Below are 14522 nucleotides of genomic sequence, written 5' to 3' on the forward strand. Positions count from 1 at the left end.
TCTGAGTATTAAATAACTATAATTGAGGCTAAGGGTGCTCTGTACAGTTCATGTATGGCTCCCATGAAATTACCATAACTTACAAATGGTTTGGGCAAATATACTGTACTTTCTATCTGGATATAAGCTAACACTAGAGCACACTTTATTCCAAACCCAACTGCTAATTTGCTGTAGAATGCGAGTTATAATTTTTCCCTTTAAACTAGAACTAGTCTTACAGTTTACATGCTAGAGCCTTGATACATTCATGATACACTATACAAAACAGTACAAATAATTGTGCATTTTTATTTTTGTCTTTTACCTTCTCAGTCATCAGATACTCAACTTTCGGTTAACTTCCGGTTTGACACTGCCACCAATCTTTCTTTTCACTTCCATGCTATTTGTCACTTGAAGTTGCTATCAAAAAACTGCAAGCGTTCTTTTTTAGCAAAATTACTACAGTAACTCATCCAAAATTTTCGTGTCTTTTGGGTGAAAAATGACAGACTAGCTAGTTCTATTTTAAACATAAGAGTGTAGAATAGCAAGGGGTGTGCCTGTAGCCTAACACGCAGGTGCTAAAAATTCAGTAATAAGCCACAGACTAATTAGCAACCACAATATTTCCATCAACATAAAAGATAACCCTGTTTTGCCATATGACTTGGGAAGCCTTACGCAAACTGTACAGAGCATCCTTAAAACCTACATTTTTAAAGCTTGCAAAACTTAGTTTCTTTTCTTAGTAATTGAATGCGGACTATATAGCTATACAGCTATGAAAGGTCATATGTTTTAGTGCAAGGCCACTAAATTTAATTCTAAAGAATCAAATAATGTATGATTGGTCACCACTTTGCATAACCTTCATCAAGTCTGCTAGCTTTTACATCACCACCAGTAGCAGATCTAGAATTTTTCAGAGGGATTTTGAGTTTCAGGTTCAGGAAGTTTTCAACAACTGTGATCCCAGACTGAGAAGTGTACCAGTATAGTCTTGATAGTTCAGTGTCCTACTAGACTATTATAACTATAGAGGTCTAGGTCTATAGCTTAAACTAGCTAGCAGTGAATCAGTAAAAATCACTCTAAAACATTGTTTCACAGTTGAATCTTCCCATTTTTTGAAGCAAAACAGCACTTTCACTAATTTAAACAATAGTCATTTTAGAGGTGCTTAAGATGCTTATTGCCATGATGGCATTTTCAGTGATTTCGAAGGGAAAGTATGAAGTTTGGCCAGTAGAAAGTCCCAATATAGTACACTATGTATAACTCTTGGTGATTTATCACCCACATAATCTGTAAATAAATTTGGAGTGTGAGCACTATCTCAGAGAGTGAAACCATTGCAACCCTGTATCTGCCACTGACCACTACAGTATCTTTATTAGATGGAGTAGTTATTTCATTGCAAGTAGCTGTCAATGCATGATTTAACTATCAGCTTTGTATAATACATACTAGCACAAGTAAAACCTACTAAAAGAGTATGCCGATGGTTTAAAATGGAGTGCCCAACAAGCTCAACATTGTAGTACATGTGAGTATATATCTTCAAAAGTAATACAGTCAACTCAGTTCTCAATAACATGTAACTATGCTTCTATAATATGCAGAAAACATTCCAGGTATCTATAAAACAGTATGAAACTGTATATATATGGCATGTTTTCATCTAAGCAAGGTTCTAATGGGTTATTTCTGTTTACCGAGTGAAAGAATTAACCTAAATACTGGTTCATTATGCAAAGATACAATCACTGCAGATGGGGTATGTGTATAGAAATTCATGGTAGTTAATTTTATTTAATCATTTGTGCAAAAAATCATAACATTGCTTCTTTAGACTATTTATGTCATTATATACATTGGTGGCATATGTATTTATACTATCCCACCATGTGTAAGCACAGTATATTGTAGTATCTATGGTGCAAGTATATAAGTGCAATCAGTACGTTGTTAGCTATTACGTAACTATCTCTATCCATGAAATTTGTATTAGCATGCTGTAGCCTGTATGGTTACTGTACTCAGCTAAACTGATGCATATATTTAGATTGATTTCTCTTTTAAACTCCACACAATTGGCTATACGGCTGTTCTTCCTTGCAGGAGGAAACATTACAACACATAATGACAATACAAACTGCAATGTATTTACCTAGTTACAAATAATTATAATGGTATCATTAGCCTCACACACTATTCCACCTATGATCAATGGTATGCTTTATGTGTGAAAACGTGAAAAGGTAAGATTGTACTGATATGGAGTCACAAAAATGGCTTAACCTTTGTATAATAGTGATCTGGGTACTATGAAAGTGAATAGGTGGCTCCAAGAGGTGCGATGGTACTGAAATGTACACAGAATAGAATTGGACAGTACATGGCCATGTCAGCCACAGAAAAAGGTCATGATAGGTCATGATTTTGAGGATTTAAATCATTATCAGACAAATGCTGTGTTAGAGAGGGACCCACACAGGTAGAACATAATGGAAGTGAGAAATATGAGAGAATCGGTTAGTAATTTAATGTAATCAAGTGCTTATAATTATGTTTATATTAGTAGGTATATGAACTATATGACTATTTTATTAGTATGGTTGATTGCTCTATCAAAGTGTCTTGACTAATAAAAGTGGGGCTAACTTGCACCACCACCTATGCAACATATACTAATTTTGAGCTTCTTGATGAGTGTATCCCCAGGCACAGGGGCTGACCTAGGATTTAGCAAAGGGATGCACCAGGGTAGAAGCAGCCAAAATAGTGCCTTATGGTTTTAGATAGCTTTTTGTGAACATTGAGTGTTCATGATAATCTCCAATGTTTTACATTGTACAAGTACTGGCTAAGTTTATGTTTTGTTGGTCTTGAATGAATGGGTTTGCACCATCATCACACTTTTAAATCTCAGTCAACTCCAACATTTTGTCTGCTTGTTGTGGAGAGTATTAGTCTAGTTTCAGAAGGCAAACAACAAATATATATCAAAACAATACTTCAGGTTTACAGAATCAATTTTTTGGATGGTTAATCACAAACTGCTGTTGGTATGTTAACTGCATTCAAGTGTGCAGGTATATTGGCACACCACTGGTTGCTTATTCTAATTCGTGCCTTAAGTGCACTAATATTTCATTTACTCTTTTAAAGCATATTAGTATGCAGCTTATCCTCTGTTCTAAAGAGCAGACTAAAGTGTTATTGTACGGTGTGTTAGCTGATATATAGTGTATGTTCTATTAGAGTACTAGCAATACTAGATCAATGACTCTGTATTGTTCAGTGTGTGCAACTTGAGGCTATTGTACCACACTGGCTGCTTATCACAGTAGAGTACAATACAATGTACAAAATGTGATGGCGTTTTCCTCTCATTATCAATTTTGTTATTTCACTTAGATGAATTACCATATTCATTTACTCTGCTTATGTAGGTCAGCAGGTAAAGTCACATTCTCCGGACCTTACTGAATCATGTACTACCATACCTGGTGGAAGACCTCTACAATCCAACTCTAAACCTTATGAAGGTGATTATCAAAGTTCTGGCTCAACTTATGCATCATTGTCAAGCAGGAAGGTGTGTAAGGATCAGAATGTGTGCATGGCATGTTGTAGGAGAAGCACTAGTGAAATATCTAGTTATGTTATGCTCGGCTTGTTTACTATATTTGTATGCTGAGAACTGATGGTTATGTATTACAAGTACACGGAAAAATTTGGAATTTTTAACTAGAGTAGGGACTACAGCACATCGATAAAAAGTACTGAAACAAGCTGGAGTAGTGCACAGTATCAATTACAGTAAAGCAATAAGAAGTATTATATTCCTACTGTGCATTTCCATTATGTATCTTGAGCACAGTAGAGATATAACACTTCTTATTGTTTTACTGTGATTTAATATCGTGCACTACTCCAGTTTATTTCAGTACTTTTTATCAATGTGCTATGGTCCCTACTCTAGTTGAAAATTCCAAATGTTTTTGTGTACTTGTTTGTTACCCTTTTTTGTAAATAATTATTATGATTGGTGAACCCATGCATACTGCATCTGAAATGGCACCGCGCGCCCCAGCTACAGGTATATCAATTATTGTCTGAAAAGTGAAGTATCCATTACGTTTCGTTGTCGGCTATGTTCAACCCGTTACACAGCAGTATGAATCAAAAACTGTTTGAATAGCACCTCTGCAATCAAAATAGCCACTATGAAAAATACAAACGATTTCCGTTACAAAGGGAAGCCATCACGTGCTACCGCCAAGTCGACACTTTTTGCTGTCAGTAAAGATGAATGGGACACAAAGGAGGACACTGGTAAGTCCATGAAGAATGTACTGCAGTATGCCAAAAGGCACCTCTCGGGCCGAAGCAACGTCGAACAGTGAAAAATCAAGCCCACAGCTTTAGCTGTTATTGAGTTACGCTTGTCTAAAAGTATCAGTCAGTCAGTCAATCACTAGAAAATTCCGTTAAAATAATTAAAAAAAAAACAATTCCGTAGTAACTTGATGAAAGAAAGCTTGTTTGGGCTTGGTTTTACCTAACCAATACTACCTCATCATCATCAGGGAAAATTGAGGCTAGTTTTTGGGTCACGTGATGTTATTTCATGGGCCACACCTACTCCTTTGTGGTCCCTACTATACAGACGATATAACCTAAGTACTTTTGTTTTCTATTCTAGAGTATATAGTGAATGCTTTTATTCTTGTACTTTAAAATGCTTGTAGTTCTCTTTATTGTTAACCCAGTGCAAGTTAGTCATATTTGGTCAAGCAACTTGGTGAATTAACATACTTCATTCCATATTGAGAATGTTAGATGACTAATTTTATTTCAATCTAATTCATTTATGGCTTATATGGCTTTTATAAAATCATTTCATATTTTAGATTCTACTTTAATGGACATGTCTTATTCACAGACATTAATTCTTTGATGTGTATAGTGCTTGGACCAACAGGTGCCATTGTAACACCATACTAGTGTCAGAGAAATTCCAATGCTCAGTACATGTGTTTGCATTTGTAGCCATTGGATAACGGTGGATCCTCAAACAGTTGAAATTATGGCACTAATAATAACAATGGAAACTTTCGTGGCAGTCGTGGAGGAAAGAACCAGAACATGGGATATCGTAATAGTGGACAAATGGTTGGAGCACCAGTGGTGGAAACAAGCCTCCCTACCAGGTATTGCCTTTAATTGACTATCAGTATGTAGAGTAACCCAAGCAGTTGAGAGCGAATACAGCAAATGAAGCATTTTTACAATTGATTCCTTTTTGTTTATGCAGAGAGTACCACAAGCCTGCATGTCTGACTATAATAAATGGCCCTAGCTATCACCAAAAGAACAAGGATGGAGCCTAAAGGGAATAGTTTACCTGTTTGTACTAATGCTAGTCATAACATTTGCTTGGAGACATTACAAACCAAGAGGGATGACTATATGAGGCCTACTCCTTCCAGTTAGCTGCATAATATTGCCACAGTGGGGTATTTGGAAAAAGTGGACACGGTCAGTTGCGGACATGGGCATACTTTATCATTTATGTAATGGCTAATTTACATACCTAATGTTGTTTTATAGACTATTTTCTACTTCCAGATCTAGCCATTGATTGTCTTTGCATAGTGCGTACCCATTTATAAGTGGCACATTACAGAATACTATAGATCATACTGTTGTACATATGCTCCAGAAATGTGATGTAAACCATAGAGGTTCAACTGGTTTGCCCCAGCTTAGGAGATCAAGGATTTTATGGCTTTCAGTATAGAGCTCAGACAGTTATACTGAAGCAGTGAGGCTGTGAGACTAAGTTGGAAATGCCAAATTTTCGAAGTACGTAATTTTCGTAGATCAACAAATTTCAGGATTTTCACAATTTTATTTTCAAGGATCACTCATTTTTCACTGAGGTTATCTATTAGAAAGCATAGTGATAATTGTCAATTTTCGGGGATGAAAATTTCACAGAAAGAGAAGTAACCTTGAAATCTGCGAAATTACATCCCTCGAAAATTTGTACATGTACAGTACTTTCTAGTAGCCCCCTCCACATTCCAAAATGAAAGGCACCCTGCCATTAAGAACTATCAGAAATATTGTATGCACCTTTTAAGGAAGAGTCGTAGTATCATGCAAGAAAACACGTACAGAAAGCTGAATATTAATTCTTGAAAAAAATGCTGAAACCTGATTTTTGGTCTGCCTACCTAGGGGATAGTGTAAAGATCCGTGTATTTACCATGTGCACAGCATCTAGGGGAGTTTGTAGCTAAATGTATAGAGTAATAATTATGTCCACGTAGATGTTTTCTTGTTTATTTTCTTACAGAACGATTATAGATGTTCAAATAATAATGGAAATTTTAACAGAAACTCAGGTATGGTTTTTTTATATTAGTGAGGTTATTTTTCTGTCCTTTATAAAGAAGCCACTTAGCAGAGTACTACTGATTTAGGGCCCAGGAAGATGTGCTACATAAAGAGATTGCCCCCATTTCATGGTTGTCCTTTTATGGGGTTCCACTGTAATGCATGAAATTTTTATAGTATCTTTGTTTATTATTTATTATTATTAGCACTTTTCAGTGACCAGCACTGAAGGTCTGACAGCAACATGTGCTGCAGCCTTAAAATTACCTAACCTAATTTCAGGGACTCTTGGTATTACTATTAAATATCTGCTGTCATCTATCTTGTTGTTGTGATTGTTACTTTACAGGCTGGGGTGGCCAACGAGGAGGAGGCACTTCATCTAGAAGAATGTAGAAACTACCACATCATTACAGTTAACACTATTAAGTAGAAAACTTGATTTTGCAATGTATGCATATAATTGCATAGTCATAAAACATCGATGATTCAGCAATAAATAATTTAAAGCTTCTGTATAATAATATACTGTAGTGGTGTGAACACATGCAGTATCACTGATGGTGTTATAAAAAGTAGATTTTGCATTTGAGCAAATGCCACATAGTGGGGGATTTTGTGATGTGAACAAAAATGCCATCCTGTTGTGTCTGCATTCCATTATCCTTTCATTGCTAATGCATCACTAATGAATTCTTTTAGACAATTGACCATTTTTATCCTTGATTTTTGTAGGTGAACAGTTTTGGTGAAGTTTTTGAAAAATGACTAGCATTTCAGCAAAATATTCCTATATAGTATAAAAAAAAATTGTGGCATGATTATTTGATTTTTTTTATGATTCTATAGGTTGTAGTGAAGGAAGAATTGATACAAGTACAAGACTTATTAATAACAAAGTACAAAATTCATTAAACCATAATGACAAATGCTGTCCGTCTGGAAGCTGAAGTTACTGAGGATATGTGTGTTTGTTCTCTGACCATACATGGCGTTTTTAAATTCATATGCGAATGATACTAATGACATGTAGACACATCATATAAAAAAGAAGCCATTGATATTTAATAGTTCGCTTTAAATTTCAGGAAATATCTAACAGCTGGTTCATATACACAATGTACTTATATGGAATTGTGCAACTCTCCATTGAAACAGAAACCAGATGTGTTTGGAACTTTTTATACATTAGAGTTAGATATTCTAATTAATATTAATTGTGTCCATGTGTAGTGCGACATGTTATGGAGTGACAATGATTGCAAGCACTGATTATTAGGGCTGAAACAATTATGGCATTTTATACTCATAGAGTTAACGATCGAGTACTCACAAATACTAGCTATATCCATTTAATATGTTTTATACTGAGTTTACAGCTTTTTTAGTAACAACAATGATACACACATTGTATTAAAGTACTAATGTTAGTATTCCTGACAAGATATTATACCAATCAAACTCTAAAACCTTCATTGTGTCGTTCCCTGATGGCAAATGCATTATGTGAGCTGGGTCATGTGATCTTAATGAGTACTTGGGTACCAATTTTATTATCCGCGTACCAAAATGCTTAGGGGTGGTCCACAATTTCTGCTTTTTTGCGAGCGTACAAACCGTACGCTAGGGGTAAAATCGCATGTAGTTATATTCTCTCTCAGGAGGGCACAACCCAGGGGGATCCCTTGGCTATGCCAATGTATGCTCTTGGGGTTGTGCCCCTCATTCAGCAATTGGCTGACATGAATGTTTCCCAAATATGGTATGTTGACGATGCCTCTGCTGGTGGAGACCTTCGGGGTCTTCGCTGCTGGTGGGATAAGTTGTCCCGTCTTGGCCCCGACTATGGCTATTTTCCAAACCCAATCAAAACTTGTCTAATAGTCAAGCCGTCTCTTCTTTGTCGGGCTAAGACGTTGTTTCATGGAACAGGTATTGTTATATCAGATTCAGGAAAGCATCATTTGGGTTCAGCAATTGGCTCTGAGGATTTTGTGGCCAGCTATGTTGAAAGAAAAGTTGCTTCATGGGTATCGGAAATTGAAAAGCTGTCAGCAATTGCTGTCACCCAACCTCAGGCAGCATTTGCTGCTTTCACGCATGTGTTTTTACATTGCTGGTCTTATATTGCCTGGACTACTCCATGGTCGTCAGAGTCTTTCCAACATCTTGATGAAGTTCTTAGTGTTTGTTTGCTGCCTGCCATTACTGGTAAGCCAGCCTTTGGACCCTTAGAAAGAGAGTTGCTCTCCTTACCTGCTCGTCTGGGTGGTTTGGGCATAATAGTCCCTTCTACCCATTTTCCTCTTCCTTTCCTACCTCCAGGCAAGGTCCTCACGCCATGCTGTCTTGTGCACCATGGCTAGGTCTTTTCCTGATCGTCTCTCGCCTTCTTTGCGACGGGCCTTTGAGGCTGCTTTTGAGTGTGGCTCACCAGGCTGGTTGACTACCTTCCCTATCGCTGCACATGGATTTTCCATGCCTAAGGGTGAGTTTAGGGATGCCCTTTGTCTACATTTTGGTTGGCAGGTTCCTAACCTGCCTCAGACTTGTGTGTGTGGTAAATCCTTCACTGTACAACATGCCTTTAGCTGTCCTTGTGGTGGTTTTCCATCGATTTGCCACAATGAACTACGTAATCTAACGGCGGAACTACTTAGTGAGGTATGCTCTGATGTTGGCATTGAGCCCACTCTCCAGCCCCTGGATAGCAAGCCTCTTTGGTATGCCACTGGTAATAGGGAGGATGGTGCAAGACTTGATGTGGTAGCCCGGGACTTTTGGGGCCCGAACAGGCAGCGTGCGTTTTTTTGACATTAGGGTGTTTAACCCATTTGCAAGCTCCTATTCGCAGTCTCCTTTGTCCCGGTGCTATGTTACCAATGAGCAAGAAAAGAGGCATGTTTATGATGAGAGAGTGAGAGAGGTTGAGAGGGTATGTTTTTCTCCTCTGGTGTTTTCAGCTAGTGGTGGCATGGGGCCAACTGCTACCCGGCACAGTTTACAAGAAGTTAGCTTCTATGTTGGCAGACAAATGGGATATGAACTATAGTAAATGTTTGTTTTGGCTGAGATGTAGGCTTTGCTTCTCACTGTTAAGGTCTGCCATCATGTGCCTGAGGGGACATCGATCTTCTGTACATCGTCCCATACCTGCTTGCGTTGATCTGGCCTATTCCGAGGGCAGGCTGATGCCCTCATGTAGTTTATTTTACTGTCGCTGGTGTTATCCAGCTGTCCAGCATTTGACAGCCAGTGCTGGGGGTGGTGGCAAGGGCATTCCATCTAGCCCGGGGAAAAAAATCGCATGTACGCTTTTTGAAATGTCGATCACGTGAGTTGGCGAGAAATCCGAATGTAGTGATAAGGCTCTAGTACTATACTGACCTCTACTGCTACTTATTCAGTGTCCAATTATAAACGGTGGACTAAAAGCGAGCTGCTGCTGTTAATGCATGCATGGGCCCAAGCCAACACATGATTGGACGAAATTGTGCTTCGGCGAACTCTGGAAAACAGTGTAGCTTAGTTTCGCGTATCCGGCAGACCACTTTTCCCCTTTGTGTGTGGGTGGGGAAAAAGGGTCTGGTACACTTCCAATAGAATTTCTGTGTAGCGTTTCACCAGCTCTACGGTCAGTGCTGATTGGCGAAGCCGGCATTCTCTTCTTACACTTTACTAGTGATGTGACGATAGTATGTTGCTCCGGCAGTAGTGCCGGAATGGCTTCGCCAATCAGCACTCACCGTAGAGCTGGTGAAACGCTACACAGAAATTCTATTGGAAGTGTACCAGACTTTAAAAAAATTTTTCCCGGACTAGATGGACTGCCCTTGCCACCACCCCCAGCACTTTTTTCCCCACCCACACACAAAGGAAAAAGTGGTCTGGCTACGCGAGACTAAGTGTAGCTAGCTAGGGTTCAGTAGCTACCAATGAAATTAAAAGAAGAATTTAGAGTTAGAATTTTTGTCACAGTATAGCATATCTAGTTAGAATTTTGTATAGCATATAGTCAATGACATCATTGCCAACATCCAAAGTGAGATCCGTCTTTTTGCAGATGATATCCTTATTTACAAAACCATTAAAACACCACAAGACCATAAAATACTTCAAGATGATTTAAACTCACTGACAAGATGGGCAACTGACTGGATGATGGAATTCAACATCTCCAAATGTAAAATTTTACAGATAACAACACACCATAACAAGAGTACTTTCACATACAAAATGTCCGACATTCCACTGGCTACAGTATTAGAACACAATTACCTTGAAATCCGTCTCCACCACAAATTATCATGGGATCCTCACATCAATTACATCTGTAACAAGGCAAATCGATTCCTTGGATTCTTAAAAAGAAATCTCCACAATGCACCATCAGAAATTAAAGAACACGTCTACAAACAATTGCTCTTACCATCATTAGAATACTGCTCAACCATCTGGGACCCCTATCAGCACACTAGTATTAGTAAACTAGAAATGATTCAACACCGCACTGCTCGTTTCGTTTTGAACAAACCCTGGCACAGATCTAACCAAAACCATGATAGCATCACAGATATGTTAACCAGTCTTGAATGGCCTACACTTCAAAACAGAAGAACAATTGCTAGACTCACCTTCCTATTCAAGATTGTCAGGAACTTAATAGCAATACCTGATCATTGCTTACCGTCACCAACTCCAGTGTCCTCCACCCGTGCTCAACATCCTCTCAAGCTAACTCAATTGCAAACAAGAGTTGATGTGTTCAAATACTCCTTCCTCCCTCGAACAATTATTCAATGGAACTCCCTTCAAATTCCTAACATCGACACTATAGATCTTGAAACATTTAAGAACGCTGTAAGTAATATAATATAATATGTGATTGTAATGCTCATTAGCGTGTTGCCCCTAGTGGGCTTTGCTAATTAACAATAATAATAATAATAATAATAATAGTCTAGCTATATATGATGAAACTAAAAGAAGTTTTACGAGGTAAAGGAAAGATAAAGCTCATTGACTCTACAGGTAAGAGGGTTATCAGCGTGATAACACGTAGCTACTACAGGCTTTATATACTTTTATAACAGCACTTACTCATATCCAACAATTAATTATAAGCGACTTTTAATAAAAAAATTTTTATGGACAAGATAGCTACACGCGTCTACACTGGAAGCAGGTTTTCAAGGCTCTGTTATGGAGCGTCAGATAACTTTTAAACCTTTCCCCGGTTCTAGCAGGAATGGCCAGCATGACATCTACTTTCACGTAAAATGTAACAGCTTAATACGGCCTTCTTCATGGTACAAAGTAGGGGGTTTAACATTACACATAGAACCATTGGCAATGAAAATATTGGCTCACCCCAACAATCCAGGCGCGAACTTTTTAACGAATCCCGGTTATACCAGGCTAGATCTATCCTTTCTTGAATACTTCAACTAGCTATACCGTTCGTGACGAACGTTTTACACGGTACAAATAATTTTAAAAAATCACCATCTCAATCCAAAAGTCGCATACCCCGGCTGAGCACTGATTATTAGTGACGCGCGCGCTATATTGCGTGGGCGAGTTGCAATGGAGAAGCATTCCGTTCTTGAATGTTTAATTCATCAACTTTTCAATGGTCAATAGTCCTTGTACATCAAGCTAATAACTTTTTCGATCACGTGATACATCTTTGTATTTTGTACATGTAATCAAATAAATATTTTAAAAAAATGGTCATTATAAAAATTTCAAGTTAGTTGTTTGCAGTTCTCCAACATATAAACCTGTGGAAAAAACAGTCACATTTAAATTGGTGAATTTAAAAAAAAAGCTTTATCACGCACACACTACACACACACACACACACTACACACTACACACACACTACACACACACTACACACACACTATACACACACACACACACACACACACACACACACACACACACACACACACACACACACACACACACACACACACACACACACTACACACACACTTCACTACATATTCACATAAAAATAAAACACTACAAGGTATTGTAATGGTTGTTTACATTGGTTAATTTTGTGGTGTGCCACATATAGCAACAAGGGAAGTGTGTATCTGTGATCAAGAATTTAGATTGTAATATCATAATTAGATGGTCAGACTATCTTTGTCAACTAGAGATGAACTGGCTTTTGGTAAAAAGCAAGGGGTAGCCAATGCCTTGGGACTCTTGTATGCTATGTGAGAAATCCAATCAGAAATACACAAATATATTAGAAACCAAATCCTAAATCCAAAATCATGTAAAAATAATGGAGAAAGTGAGTTTAACAAAGTAGACAATGATCGATCATGAATAACTAGAACAGGATGTAGATCAACAACTGTACAGGTAGTTACTATAGTTAGGGTCCGCAATCCGAAAAATCAACTTCTACAAATCAATCCCCTACCATTGTGGGATGTTCATTGTAGTATCCCATTGCTTGATCCACCATGAAACCGGAGGTACGATTGTTGTCTTCACAGAAATATCATTTTCAGTATCTCACAAGATGCAAGATTTATTTTTAAAATTTCGTGCTCCACACAAAGGACTGGATGAAACTTGCTACTTAGCCAAATCGTATCCAGAGTTGTTGTAGTTGAAAACTACGCACAGAAATAAGTAAATGATTTGCTGGATGTCCGGCACAGGGTTGCTTTTTTTGAAAAAACAGACAAAGAAATATGAAGTTTCGAATTCAAACTGCCCTACCACCCAGGGCAAGAGAAGCCAACTATTCCTCATAGTGTTTCGATACGGTTGGGTGCATAGTCTGTCTATGCTGTTAGTTTGTAAAAGATCTGAGACTTCTCACCATCTGGGTGACAAGCGTCAAAATTTTCTGCACTATCAAAGAATTGTGTCGCACTTTCTAATCATTTCCAGCGCTTCTGCAGCCACAACAATCATCAATTATAGACTAAAACTATGGCAAAAGATGTCCCTGAACGTTTGGTAATAGCGGTTGTCAATTATTGTTTCATCCACAGCTTCCACGCCTCGCTCTAAGCTATACATCAAGGGAGGCAGCAAAATCGTCCAAATTTGACTTCACCTCTCACGCTCCACAGCAGCTTCAAATCTTCACTAGATCACCCTACATCACCATTAAGCTTCAAAAAATCCCAAAACAAACCGAAAAATGCACAAAATCTTTCATTTTTGATTCGAGCTGGGTGGAGCTCCTGGTGAGCTGCTGGTATACTGCATCATATGAAATCACAGAAACACCACCTGCTACTACTACCAAACGTTTTGATCCATCATTTATCATCATTCTAAACAAAATTAAGTGACCAGTGTGGCATCAGAAGTAGCGATTCCGGAATTCCGTAAATTTTGCATAAAATTTTCTCCGTGAATCTTCCATTGGAGAGTTGGCACAATCAATTCGCTGCCGTACGAGTGATTGATCAAACAATTGGATCATCTTTAGGGTTTCTGGGGGCAAGGAATACGATGGTGCAGTTAGTTTTCTGCTACAAATATGTCTGTGTGTAGTTTTATGCCAATTATAAGATTATTTTGCAATATAGCCACCACAATGTAATGTTCTCTTTGCAAGAAACGAACTAGCACATGTTAGTTACACCAAAGTGAGCATTTTTGTACATGTAGTTTTCAATATTACTATGCTAAAAGTTAGCAAATTTGCACCACAAATAGCTCATCTCTTTGATGCACCATTTTGGTAGCTGTCAAGGAGCTGTGCATTAAGAGAAAAAATAATCATATAAGCAGCTATAAATCAACAGTACACCTCCTTGCTTTGCATGCACATTGTATTTTTGAGTGGAGGTGACTGCTACAGAGTGGTTGAACTTCACCATGTGTATGCTGCTTTGCCTTCCGCAAGATCCTAAATGCATACAACTATTTAGTGGCTTTCTATGGAGGTGACTTTTATTCAGAGGGTCTTACAAGTAAGGTTACACTGTGGTCCATATATTAAGGTACTGACAACAGAAAACAGAAGTTCAAAATGTTATTGCAAAGCTCAGTTATAAGCATTCATTCAATTGTGCCATTTTGGGACTATTTTCAATGGAAAGATACGGAGAAAATTTTGTCTATTTTTCAGGACAAAA

At 38.0% G+C, this 14522-nt stretch overlaps 1 long non-coding RNA gene across 1 annotated transcript; it reads left to right on the forward strand.

The window, feature by feature from the left end:
* Positions 1 to 2121: 2121 nt before the first annotated feature.
* LOC136261409 (uncharacterized) lies at positions 2122 to 6884 on the forward strand. The gene is made up of 3 exons (XR_010703888.1): positions 2122 to 3586; positions 5044 to 6404; positions 6746 to 6884. It is a non-coding gene; the product is annotated as an uncharacterized lncRNA (long non-coding RNA).
* Positions 6885 to 14522: the final 7638 nt, after the last annotated feature.

This window comes from Dysidea avara, chromosome 7 (genome assembly GCF_963678975.1).
Source record: "Dysidea avara chromosome 7, odDysAvar1.4, whole genome shotgun sequence".
Taxonomy (NCBI): Eukaryota; Metazoa; Porifera; class Demospongiae; order Dictyoceratida; family Dysideidae; genus Dysidea; species Dysidea avara.